Here is a 13,386-nt window from a genome sequence, read left to right as displayed (position 1 = left end):
ACCAAATATAGTCATATTGTAAAGAAACCATCCGCGAGGATACAGCGCGGGAGGTCATTTCGGAACCCGGCCGCGGCTACAATCATGAATCAAAATCTTAGACAAAAATAATAATCATATACAATGGCGTCGCGAGGGGGGTGCGGTCCGCACCAGGCGCCGCGCTCAGAGGGGTGCAGCTGGACAGTGAGAGGGAGGAAGGGATGGGGAGCGAAATGAATTAATTAATGTGTAAAGACGCGATAAGGCGCGCATTGGTGCCGCTGAGACACTGACCGGCAAGTGTAGAACGATTACTATTTTTTTTTTTTTGTGATGATCGCGAGTACTTAACACATGCTTATGCCAGGGACTCCACGCCATTTTAACGTTGCATGGGCCCGTGTACGTACTATATAATGAGCAACATGAGCAGGAACATACGAGCGCATGGCAAATAGCCTGGAAACCCACTTTGCTACGAAACGGCTGCTGATTGTGAGGCGCTAGCGATGATAAGGCGCTTATGGAGCGCAGATTGCGGACAGTGACGTCTGTGTTAATTCTGCGCTTAATACCGCTGTTTACTATTTTTTTTTTCTATGTGGGTGTGTGTGTGTCAAGCACGCTCTAAATGACTATTTTCTGGTCAACAGCCCACAAAGAAAATCAAGGGTTACCAGCTGTATTTGCCGCAGAACTACAGACAGCACGGTTCGCGATCTGCGCTCCATAATCGCCTTATCACAGCTAGCGGCCAGCGTCTTGCAATCAGCTGCCGCTTTGCAGCAACGCTAGCAAGGCGGGAATGCCAACAGGAACCGCGGCGCCTTTTCTACTTTGTTTCCAGCGTAACGCCACAAGTGGGTTTCGAGGGCAATGCGCTCGCGTGTTCCTACTCATATTGCTCATGATAGTATACGTGCGTGTACCTACCAGCAAGCCGATACCCATGGGAAACCCTTGCGTAGACAGCACCCGTCGGCGGCCGCGCCGCCGCATCGCCTCTTTTTTGTTTGCGCGTAGTTCACATCTCCTTTCCCAAGCGAGGCCCGCTGGCAGTATCTCTCTCCAGCAGTCTTTTGTCTTGTTCATTTATTTCCTGTCTTTCTCGCTCCTCGACCCAATCACACATCCACCTCACACTTTCAATGCGCCTAAAGGCACGGAATGCCTTTTGCTCAGTGGGATGGAAAAAGTCTGATCACTACAGAGGAAGTAAAAGGTAACTTGCGATCCGGTGCTTTAAAAGAAGAGGAGAGGGGGGGGGGGGGGGGGGGGGGCGTGCTTAAGTGAGGGTGACCGCCGATGATTAAACGGCAACAATTTAGCGGTTACCAAACCAGGCCCGAAATCTCTCATGCGCCGCAGAGAGCATAGAGCAATGAGAAACAGGTACAGAGCATAAGAAACAAATCACGAGAAGGGCTGCATGAAGGCTTATATAGAACCCTAGATTGAGGAGAAACCTCACATACCGATTCTCGCCAGTCATGCACAACCGCAAACGTTGCATGATTATAGAGGATGATTATTATATAGATCCTATACTATATATATGCGGGCAGAACAGAAAGGATTATCAAACCCGTCTGGGCGACCGCTCTTCAAAGCGAATTAAGCTTCGACAGGCTAAGGCTGCCGCCGAGACCCAAGAATAACTCCTCGGCCTGCGCCTATATGCTGACCAGACATATGTCCATGCCTAGTTTATCGATCCATCCATGCATCCTAACTATCTCTCTGTTGGAAGAAATAAAGTCCATTTCAACCTCTCTCTCTCTCTCTCTCTCTCTCTCTCTCTCTCGATATTTAACCGATTTAATCAATTAGACCTATATCGCGCGCGCAATTACCGCGACCGGTGCTCTCCAGACTTGAGTGGAACTGAGCTGTAGAACGGAGACTCACGTCTGTGATGCGATATTCTTGGAATTATAGTCACCGATTAAGTCCAATGCAGTTACAAATAGAGGTTTAACTCACAGCATGCCGCGCCATATCTATGAGGGCGGAAAATAGAAGAAAGCAGTTTTAGGTCATTTGTGTCCGCGTGGTCGGCCGCGTGGCACATAAGCTGCGCACAAACCCAGATGCACGCTGCCAATTAAGTGCGTGCTTCGATGAGTGCGACACTAACGCACGGCTATATATATGCAGACAATTGAAGGGAAATGAGGGGCTCGCTATTATATAATTTTTAAGAAGCTAACAGACTACGAGTCCAAGGCAAACGTTGGGGAAATATGAGGATATATATGGGGTAGGAAAGATGCGCCTTGCCAGGCTAAAATGGCGATTTATTATGGAACGAGAGCAAGCCCTCACTCGCGCCCGCAGGAAACGAGGTACTCACCGCCCGGCCGACGAAACCTCGGGCATATCGTGAGCCTTCTCGTTCCCGGGATTGCCCGAGTGGCCGGAACCCATACCAGTTCTATCGTCGTACCAGGGACTGGATCACGGTAGCTTTTAAGAATATTCCTGGCAGCAGCCGACAGACGGCCCATTCCGAAGTTCCGTATGGCTGCTTTGGAGTCACTATAACAATATCTGCTTCGGGCCCGCGCAAAACCCGTGACGCGAGCGGCTTAACCCGACGCGAGTATAGTACTTTTTGTCGGCGACAATGAAGTTCATACTTGAAAACCGCGATCAGTGCACTTAAGGATCAGGTGGCCGAAATTAGTCCGGAGCCCTCCACTATATCTCTTTTCGCTTTCGCTTTCACTCCCACCGTCCGTCCCGCCGGGGTGGTGCAATGGTAAGACGCCCGACTACTGTGCCGGAATACCCGGGTTCGAACCCGACCTCGGCGGTTGCGTTTCGATGGAGGCGAAACCAGCGAAACGGAGTGGCATCCGTGTGCTGTGCGATGACAGTGCACGTTAAAGAACCCCAGGTGGTCGAAATTTCCGGAGTCCTCCACTACGGCGTCTCTCATAGCCTGAGTCGCTTTGGGACGTTTAACCCCACAAAACCATAAAAAGCACTCCCACCGTCCACCCTACCCTTCGGCACGGGTCAGTTGTCCAAAGAACAAGCAAGTGTGACAATGCGCGCGCTTGAATCCTTGAATTCTTTTCCTGTGAAGAAATTAAAATTGATGCCTGAATACTTTACGACTCGAGCTTACCTGCCCATTTATTTTGTATTCTGTATGAGTTAATACCTATTTTATATTATTATTATTATTATTATTATTATTATTATTATTATTATTATTATTATTATTATTATTATTATATTATTATTATTATTATTATTATTATTATTATTATTATTATTATTATTATTATTATTATTATTATTATTATTATTATTATTATTATTATTATTATTATTATTATTATTATTATTATCACTAGTAGTAGTAGCAGTACAGCGGCGCTGGCTACTCTTTTACAGCCAAGAAACACGTCGTATCATGTCTCTACCACTGGACGAGCGTGAATGATCCAGCGTGCATGGCAGCCAGTGATCTGCCTTATAGCTTGTGTCTGCTCAGTTTTATATATCCTCCTTGTGTCTGCTTTGTGGCGTGCAAACAGTTCAAAAAGTTTTTGTTGCCGATAGTAGACGGTACGGGAAGCGCTGTCATACATCATGGCAAGCGTTGAAAAGAAACGACGCAAAGATTATTTGCATCGCAGCAAAGATGGCGAACAGTTCTGTGTGCCCAAAACGACATTTTACAGGCGTGAAAGGAAGGCCGATTCGCCAACAGCGCAGACTTCGCAGCAAGGTCAGACCGCTACATTGCCCGGACCGTGTAACGATAGTGATAGCGCTCCATCGATTGCGGACTGCAACCAGGCCACTGACTCAGTAGGTGGCGACGACGAAGCGCCACGATCTTCGGACGTCGCAGCAGATAGCTCCGTGGATGAAGATGATCCGCGTATGGACAGCTTCACTGAAGAAGAATTGTTAGGAGCAGCGTTCGCTGCATTTAGCTCAGAAAAGGTGCCCAACCTCGGCACATCGAAGGCAGGGGCGATTGCAATGGCCATGTCGTTTGCAGTGGCTCATGGCCTTATTTGGGTGGCATTGGGCGACCTCTGCGCGCTTATCAACAATATCGCAGGAACTGACGTTTTGCCCCGCAACAAGTACGGGTTCAGGAAGCTGTGGTCGGCGAGAAAAAACGACCTGGTTCAGTCGTGGTATATTTGCAGCGTATGCAAAGTTCTTTTGACTACATGCGGTGGTGAAGCGATATGTTCACATTGTGGAATAAGAGAACCGGTGTCCAAAACACAGGCCCGAGGTTCTTACTTCGTTACATTGGACCCAGGAAAACAGTTAGCCTTACTTATAGAAAGAACCAAACAGAGCCTTGAAGAAGGGCTGCACACGAGAAGCAAAAGGTCTGATGTAGTGACTGACATCACAACTGGATTTTGTTTTGAAGAACTGTGCAAAGACGAAGATGTGCAACATGATGACTTGACACTGACAATAAACACAGACGGAAGTCCAGTGTTCAAATCCTCCAAAACGTCAGTGTGGCCACTGCAATTTGTGCTTTCAGAACCCTGTATTAGCTGGACTGTGGTTCGGTAACACACACCCTGACATGCAGAAGTTTTTAAACATATTTGTCAGTGGGCTTAATTCAATGCAACCTATTATTTGGAAGAATAGAACTTCGGTGCACCGCTCCAGAGCCTTTGTGTTGTGCTGCACAGTTGACGCACCAGCGCGTGCTGCTGTTTTGAACATGGTGCAGTTCAATGGGATTCATGGCTGCCCCTGGTGCCTTACCACAGCAACACATCACGAAGGTAGGTGTGAACTGTTCTGCACTAATATGATGGAAATGCTAGCACGTATCTGTGATTTAACTTTTATAGAAACAATAATTATCTGAGGGACATATTTTAATATGAAGTGTATCAAGTAACATGAGCCTTATGCCACTGCAATATTGTTATGTATGGATGAAAACAGCATATGCATGCAGCTCCTCCGATACAATCGACATGCAAGGGCACGTTTACTGTGCGCAACCAACATTTTCGAGACTTGTACACCAAAATTCCTAAAATAGGCCATCAAGGTATTATACTCATTAGTTCCTTTTCAATCTCATGGTAGTGTTAATGACAATTTTAACTTTCATATAGATGTTCACTTCTAATGACATAAACCTGCAAGTGCAGTGCAATCCAGTGGCTTAACAAAATGGCATATGTACAGACACATAGTCGTAGATGTGGAAACTTTCCTTGCATGAACTAGGCCATTACTACCTTGTCTTTGATGGAAGTTTGGGTGTTTGGAACACAAAAGGGGGCAGCTTATATTGCCCCTCTTGGGATCGCCAACAGAACAGCAGTGTTAGCAAATGCTTTGAGTGCTGACCACTCATTACTTTGCTTTTACGGTGTGTGAGATTTGCAGCCATTGTTTTTTCTTGTTTCTGTTCAATCCTCAGGAAGTATGCGGTACATCAGCCTGGCAGGTGCACCACGAACGCACAATCTAGTGATGAGAGATATGTACCTTGCATATGGCTCACACAGCATTGTGAATGGTTATAAGGGACCATCTGCACTTATGAATCTGCAGGGTAAGTTGCGCGAAGATATTCTTGAAGTGGAGCATATTTAGCTACTGACATTTTTCACTCTACCTGGCTCAGAACTCTGATTGCATTCCCTCTGATAATTAGTTTGTTTAGTTTAGTTTTTCCTTATACTGCAGTTGAAAAGAATCGCTCATTTCTACCATTAGGCACGCAGCAGCCTATTCGGAACATGAATAGGAACTAGGCACTTATTGCTTGCCTAAGTTATCTTAATTAGCGTAATCTTCTGTATCAGTTACAACTATGGCAATACCTAGCATTCAGTCTCTTTTTTTATGAGGGTAAGAAAATGCACGGCAGTTATTTGTAGGTTGCTTAAAACATCACCAGGGATCAATTCTGTGGAGCTTGCTGCGGCTTGATCTATTACATCGATGTCACCTACACTTTTGCAGTTTGATTCTGCGCTATTAAAGCGAGTCTTTTCTCGACCATAAAATTGCAATCACTTTTTCACATATTTCTTTATAGCAGAGATTTGAAACTTTTTTGCCTCAAGGAACCCCAAAGCAGGCATGCAGTGCCTTCACTGATGGCATGAAACTGAGGAACAAGCTATAATAAGAAAATCTAATGCTTTGAAATAGGTTTCAAGAAATGGGACAAGGGCGGTGGGCATGGGAGAGGGAGGAGGAAGCCCAGTGGGAGCTTGTGGAACCCAAGAGAGCAGCCCGCAGAAAGCAGTTCGAGAACCTTTGCTCTATGGCATTCATTCTTGCTACTGTGTAATCATTTACTTTGATATAATGTGCTGGTCAAGTGCTAAAAGTAGTATAATTGAGACTCCTCATGTTTGAAACCAGATTGAATGTGTGAAACTAAAAATGACATCACTTGCAAAAACTAGAAATTGTTAGTTTTATGGACATTGTTTATTGTTTATAATGATAGCTTATGAAGAATTTGTATCACTCTGCCAATGTGTGGATGATCATATCTGTATAAGTAATACATTAGTTGTCACATGGGCAGTTGCAGTGCCCATTGAGTCGGTAGACAGCAAACTTGATGGGGATTGACCGCTGCAACACAACAGTTTTCAGGTTCACGAATGACCATTGGAATCTGAAGGGCCATTGAGAACAATCCTACACTCGCTATGCACTGGAAAACCAAAACATAGCAACTCCAGATGAACAAAATGTATTTTTGATTTAATTAAGGAGTTTTAGACTATATTAACCAGCTCATAAACTATCAATGCTCTTAACTGGGCTAGTTGTGAACGAATTCAGGCATGGTGCTAGCGCACAAGAAGAACACACACTGCGGGTGGGCGGACAGTACACACGCTGGACTGGCAACTGAAATTTATTCCGGTGGCAGAAAAAAACACGCTCGCCAAGCACTGAAAAAAAAAAAGAATGTTGCTCTCATTGTAGCACTTGTGCGGCTCTTCTTGGTTTCAGTTGTTATAAAACACGTTCAAAGGGGAACATGAGAGAAGTACTGCAGCACACCGTAGAAGAACCTCGGTTTGTTTAAGCCTGATCACCACACGTTTTGTGAAGTGATCCTTCTGACTGCCAAACAGAAACTAGTTTGAGTTCAGGTAGAGTGGTAGCGCACAAGAAGGACACACGCTGGACTTGCAACTGAAATTGATTCCGGAAAGGACACATTTATAAATGCCATTTTTTTCCTTTCCCCCTCCTCCTTCACTTGCTCCACTGGTACCGCCTTCAGTTGCAGTCACGTCAAATGTGATAAAAGCCACTTAAAAAATGTCACGTTTACAAAATGCACTGAAGTGATTAAATTCGATAACCCTGAAATGCAAAGGTGACAACGAATGTGAGGAATATGGTATGAAAAAAAACCTTACAAAACAAAAAATATAAACACGAAATAAAAACCGTAGTGGCGGAAGAAATCTTCAAAAGGCAATGTGAAGGCTAAAACCGACCTGTGTAAAGGCAGGCTGAGGTGACATTAGATGAAACAGACAATACAACCATGAGTTGATAAAAAAAAACTACACCGTGACAAACTGAGCAACAATAAGGGCAAGAGTTCCAACACATGGAAAGAAGAACCACCAAAACCCTTGACGCAACCACAGGTACAAGCCTTAGGGCAGAGGAAATGAGGGATGGGAGAAAATTGCCCGCCAGATAGTAACAAGGGCTAAGACGAAACATCAGCTACTGTATGATGGGAAAAAACCTTCATAATTTTTTATAGCCACCATACCTTTCTAGAAATTCCCATTCTTTAGTACTGTCTGCGACAGTAATAAAGAATGGGAATCGTTTCTCTGTTATCATTCCACCATCACTGCCTGTGGGTTTTAGGAACTTGAAGTATTCCAGTATCATTTTCATAACAGTTTTCAATTAAGAACAGGTCTTGGTATGCCTTTCACCTCTTTTTGATCTGCTTCACATCAGATATTTTACTCCATGCTGACACCACTAGCATAATCTACTATCAGATTATACGCTCACAACTCAATGATAATTGAAATTCGCCATGTGGCAGCAGGTGCATCTGGATAGCCCTCGAAAGTTTCAATAGCCATTCACTCAAGGGACATTGAGATTGCCCATGTGACAGAGATATAAGCCATGTTGAAGTTGAACATGATTTCACCTTAGTGTTTACTTGTGTTGTAATTTATATTTCAGGTTTCAACCTTGTGGCAGGTGTGAGTGTGGAATACATGCACTGAGTGCTGCAAGGCGTCTCCAGGCAGATAACCGAGGCACTGTTCAACACAGCAAACTGCTCTGAAAGGTTTTATGTTGGTATGTTCTCATATTCTGACTATGCATTCTGTCACTCACTTATTTGCTTATTATACTGTCTTCAAGGACTGCAGATATTGAAAATAAGTATTGGTTTTAGAGCTATGAAATGTAGAAAGTTCAAAGAAATGCAATGAAAAAATGATGTTGGTTAAGCTAGGTTGTGTCCAAAACGAAAATTCGGTATTAGCTATTACTGGAGAATGTTGCTGTCTAGTAAAAGGGAGGCTTGTTTGGTTAGTTCGGTAATGATTTGGAAGAAAAACAGCGCGAAACCACGGGATGACAGAAAAGCACAGACACGCTCGTGTCTGTGCTTCTTTTCTGTCGTCCCATGGTTTTGCGCTGTGTTTATTCTAATGCTGTCTAGTAGTTTCAACTCTATGTAACAAAATATTCGTGTTCTTGATTATGCAATGACTAAGCAATCACAGGAGCCCCTTTTGCTGAATGCATTAACCAAGCCACACTGCATGCAACCACCAGCAGCCTGGCTTGAACCATGAACATTCCACTGAAAGTTAATTTGCATAGATCACTCACTTGTGTCCTATTGGACACAAGTGACACAAGCACACGCCTGCCACTCCCCCCCCCCCCCCCCCCCCCCCTGGGTTCAGTGGTTATGACTGCTGTGCCCAAAGATGCGGGATCGAATCCCGGCCGCGGCAGCCGCTTTTCAAAAGCGCCTGTGTGCTGCATGATATTAGCACATCTTAAAGGCTCCAGGTGACTGAGATTTCCGAAGCCCTCTCATACAGCATCTCTCATAGCCCGAGTCGCTTTGGAACATTAAACCGCACAAACCAACCAACCACACCATACATGGACAGGCTGTAGTGCTTGGATGCAGCAGATTGTAGCAGCATGATCTTGTGCGTTTCCTCCTGATTGTTCGAGATCACCTGTGCCTTTTGTTGTGCTGCAAACAGCTTGTGAAACAGCGTATAGGCATTTTGCTTTCCCAGCCGCTCGGAGAAAGAATCTTGTCTAAATTAGTTTCAGTGAGTAGTTTCAGTTCTGACATGGCGGTGCACTGCAAGATAACATCTCTATGTAATTAAAACTATTGCGACAAAAATGTAGAATGCAAATGAGATTCCATTACAGTTATGGAAACAGTGTTTTTTTAGCTAGATCATGAAAACTATGGTGCTTTTTTTATGTATGCAGGTAGCCCATCATGCATGAGGGAGGTCAATGAGCGGTTACTGAGTATCCAGCCGCCTCACTGCATTACTCGCCTTCCTCGCCGGATTGAGGACAGGATGCACTGGAAAGCATCGGAATGGAAGCACTGGATTTTGTTCTATGCCCTTCCCTGCCTTGAGGACCTCATTCCACCAGAGTACTGGAGACATCTTGCCAAGTTGTCAGAAGCTGTGCACATTCTGCTCAGAGAAGCATTGTCTGCCCAGCAGATAGATCATGCAGGTAATGTATTGATGACATTGTGATCATTTTAATCTTGTAGTCTGTCTACTTGTACCTTGCTGCTCACATCTTGTCAGTCTTTTCAGCGCTAAGCACAAATAATTGAACCATACAAAGTAGTTTGTATGACTTGTAGGCTTACAGCTGTCTTCGGAACACAAAAGGCTAAAAAAATCTGGCTTACGCAGTGCGTCAATGTTTCATGCTTTGTCATATGCAGTAAGAAAAAAATAATCAATTTTCCTTACTTCCCTTTTCAAAAACATCTTGGAACTAGCTCCCATGACCTACATAAATGTGTGAAATGACTGGTTTAACTCTTGTACTATTTTTCTAGCAAGGCTTTTTTTCATGATGCTGGGCCTTTAGGAATGGTGGATGCAAACGTGCTGCAGTTTCAGTATAGTGGCTCTTACAGGACATGTGTTTTTTAGAAATATATACGTTTGAAAAGAAGCAGGTTTCTCACTTCTTGGAGGCAGAGCCTTACATTGAGCAGTACATATGCCACCTGGCATGTTAGAAAATTGAAGGGAAAATGAGGGACTCGTTATGATACAATGAAAGGAGCCAACAGTCTGCAAGCCCAAGATAAATGTAGGGAATATCGTTTTTTTAAATACTTTTTGTTGTTGATATTGATCAGAACTAGTCCTATAATAATTTTAGGGAGAAGGATATTTAAATACAAAGTGGAAGGAAAAACAATGCGTCAGTGGTGGGAGTTGGCCGCTTTCAATGTATTACAATGTGCCCCTCATTTTCCCTTCCATTTTCTGCTTAATAGCGTGCGAGGATCTCGGTTCTGGCAGTCTGGAGGAAAAAAAAAGGTGGCGTAAGAGGGTTCTCGTAGAGCTTCCGCCCTCCCGATTGATCACATGTCACACGCTCGCGGTATCACAGGGCGTTCCACGTCCGCCGCTATGGAAGAGGGTGGCACTGATAAACACTCTCATGGTTCGGCTACAGCCAACATAAATACCCAAGAAAGTGGAAGGTTGGACAGCTGTCAATGTGTTCAGTTGGAAGAGCACTGGATGCGACATTCGGAGGTCATTGGTTCGTCTTGCACCATCAGCACATTGTTTTCCCTTCCACTTTGTATTTAATTATCTTTCTCTATAAAATTATTGCAGGGCTAATTCTGGTCAATATCAACTACAAAAAGTTTAAAAGAAAAGATATCCCCTATGTTCACCTTGGAGGCGCAGACTGTTGGCTCCTTTCATTCTGGCATACCAGGTGGCACGTGAAGAGGGAGAATGTGTGTTTTTTGGTTTTGACCCTGGTGTGCTCTCTGATAAAGGCCAGTCGGTCTGCTTTCTATGGTAATAGGGAGGGAGATGCACTCTTCATTTTTTGTCCGCATACTTAAGACTGCTAGCAAATACCTTTTATTGGTTTCTGTGTTCCATACATGTCTGTATGTTTCTGTGCTGTAGCTGACTAATCATAGCAATATTTTTGTACATATAGGCCAGTTAAAATATTTTGAAAGCTTTTGCTAGTGCAGGCCTTCCTGTGGGACAGCACATTTACAAAGTGGTGAATTGATGGGCTATGTTGTGCAGTCACAGTTATGAAGAAAATCATGGTTTCTTAAAATTTGATATATTTATTACCAAAAGCCTCGTGATGGCTCACAAGTGCATAGCCTGAAATTAACCGCCATTCAACGCATCTTGGCAGGTTTTGGAGGCAGTGCAGGCCACCATAGCTTAGCTTTGTTTTTGGTGCCAGCTGTTAACAGCCATAATCGAAGTCGGAATAAGTCTGAAGAAGGCTGCAACAAGTTGAAGTTAAAGGAAACTGTAATCACGTTTGCTGAGGATATTTGCCAAGCATGTTTTCAAAATAAAATGGTATTTTTCACGCCGGTCTCGTCAAGGTATCGACGTAAGAAGAAAAAGAGGGGGGGGGGGGGTGCATTACAGATTTTTGTAATCTAAGCACCCTTGTCACTTGGAGCTTTGCGATTGTGAAAAAAAATGGTGTGCTTTGAGTCGACTATGTACCATAATTTTTTACTTTCATCATATGAGACACTCTCAAGGATGGCAACATGTTTTAACAACTTAACACCAGAAGGAGAAAAGCATATAATCCTCAATTTTGAACCAGTGATAAGTAATTGTAGTATACTGGCACATATAATTTAACTCTGGAAAGAAGTCTGTCCCTCAACTCGCAGCCCTTGATCCCCAGAAAAAACTTTTACACTGCCTTCAACCACTCACATAAGCTGCCGGTAACATGGGGGGCAATAATATTGGCCCCCTAATTTCAGATTATTTTATTTGTAAAAAAAAGTTTACTTGTGTGCAGAAATTTAAGATATTATTCTAACAGTTTATTGAAGATTATTGAAGTAGTATACATGCTGGTGTATGCTTGCTTGCTTTTATTACAGTGTCACTCTCTATACTTTTTTTTTTCAGAGCCCCTCCTGTCCACATTTGTGGTACGTTGCCAGGCGTTGTATGGTGTAACAGCTGCAACGTTTAATGTGCATCAGCTCCTGCACTTGCCCAACAGTGTTCGGAATTTAGGACCTTTATGGGCCCATTCTGCCTTCGTTTTCGAAGGGGGCAATGGCAAACTAGTTAAATCTGTGACAGCTGCTCGTGGCCTTCCTCATCAAATTGTGGAGCGTGTGGTGATGACGCAGCAGCTGGAGAACTTGATTGCCATCGGAGGAATCACAGAAGAAGAGAAAGTGATCTGCAATCGGTTCCTCGGACATCCCCATGTTACAAATGCAGCAGAGGAGGATGGAGCAACACTTCTCAGTCAAAACAAGTGTGCGACCTTGACTGCTTCAGAAAAATTGGCTCTGAATCAGGTTGGCTGTGACCCCACACAAGCGGAGTGCTATGAAAGGTTGATTTATAGGAAACAAGTTTACCATAGCACATTGTACCAAAAGACAGAAAAAAGTGACAGCACCTTTGTGAACACCTCAGACGGGTACTTTCGAATTGAAAAGGTGGTTCGTGCACCATTTGAGGCTGGACATGCTTGTTTCTTACTGTGTCGAGAAGTAATTGTTTCAGACTCCATCCATTATCCAGATTACATCAAACCGTGTTTTATGTCTGGAAGGTCTGAACTGAAAGTACTAAGACCGTGGCAGATCATAAGTAGCTGCATATACATAGAGTTATGCAGGTTGCAGAAAGCATTTGTGTGCTGCCTGCCTAATATGATTGAGCGAGATTAGGCCTGTAAGAGAGTGCTACTATTTAGGCTGTTCTTTTTTTTTGCTTTACCTGATTGGAGATTTGGCATTTCTACATAAGTTTTAATTATGATGTAGCCTTATTATGATTGGCAAAAGCTAATGGCTGTTTAAGTGAGGACACATGCCGCTTGGCTAATATGAAGCTGTATGCAAGAGGCTTAGACTGTTGTTCCTGTTTGCGCATCTCCATGGTCAGATCTTGTCTGTGAAGCACGTGCAACGAGCTGGAAACCAAAGAAAGATGTCTCACACAGTGGTGTAGCTGACAAATAAATCTTAAAGGTCAAAACCCTAATGACAGTTTATGTAATTCTGGAAATGCAGAAAGTGCCCGTGGTGTAGTGAAGCAGCTTTATCAGGCAAACATCTTTACTTGTCATAGAGATTATCTT

General features: G+C 43.8%; 1 pseudogene; it reads left to right on the top strand.

The window, feature by feature from the left end:
- Positions 1-4,506: 4,506 nt before the first annotated feature.
- Positions 4,507-12,980, top strand: LOC146187105 (uncharacterized; annotated as a pseudogene).
- Positions 12,981-13,386: the final 406 nt, after the last annotated feature.

The sequence above is a fragment of the Amblyomma maculatum genome, chromosome 6 (assembly GCF_055883805.1).
Source record: "Amblyomma maculatum isolate TAMU_Amacu chromosome 6, ASM5588380v1, whole genome shotgun sequence".
Lineage (NCBI taxonomy): Eukaryota > Metazoa > Arthropoda > Arachnida > Ixodida > Ixodidae > Amblyomma > Amblyomma maculatum.
This window is presented reverse-complemented; position numbering and strand designations above follow the sequence as displayed.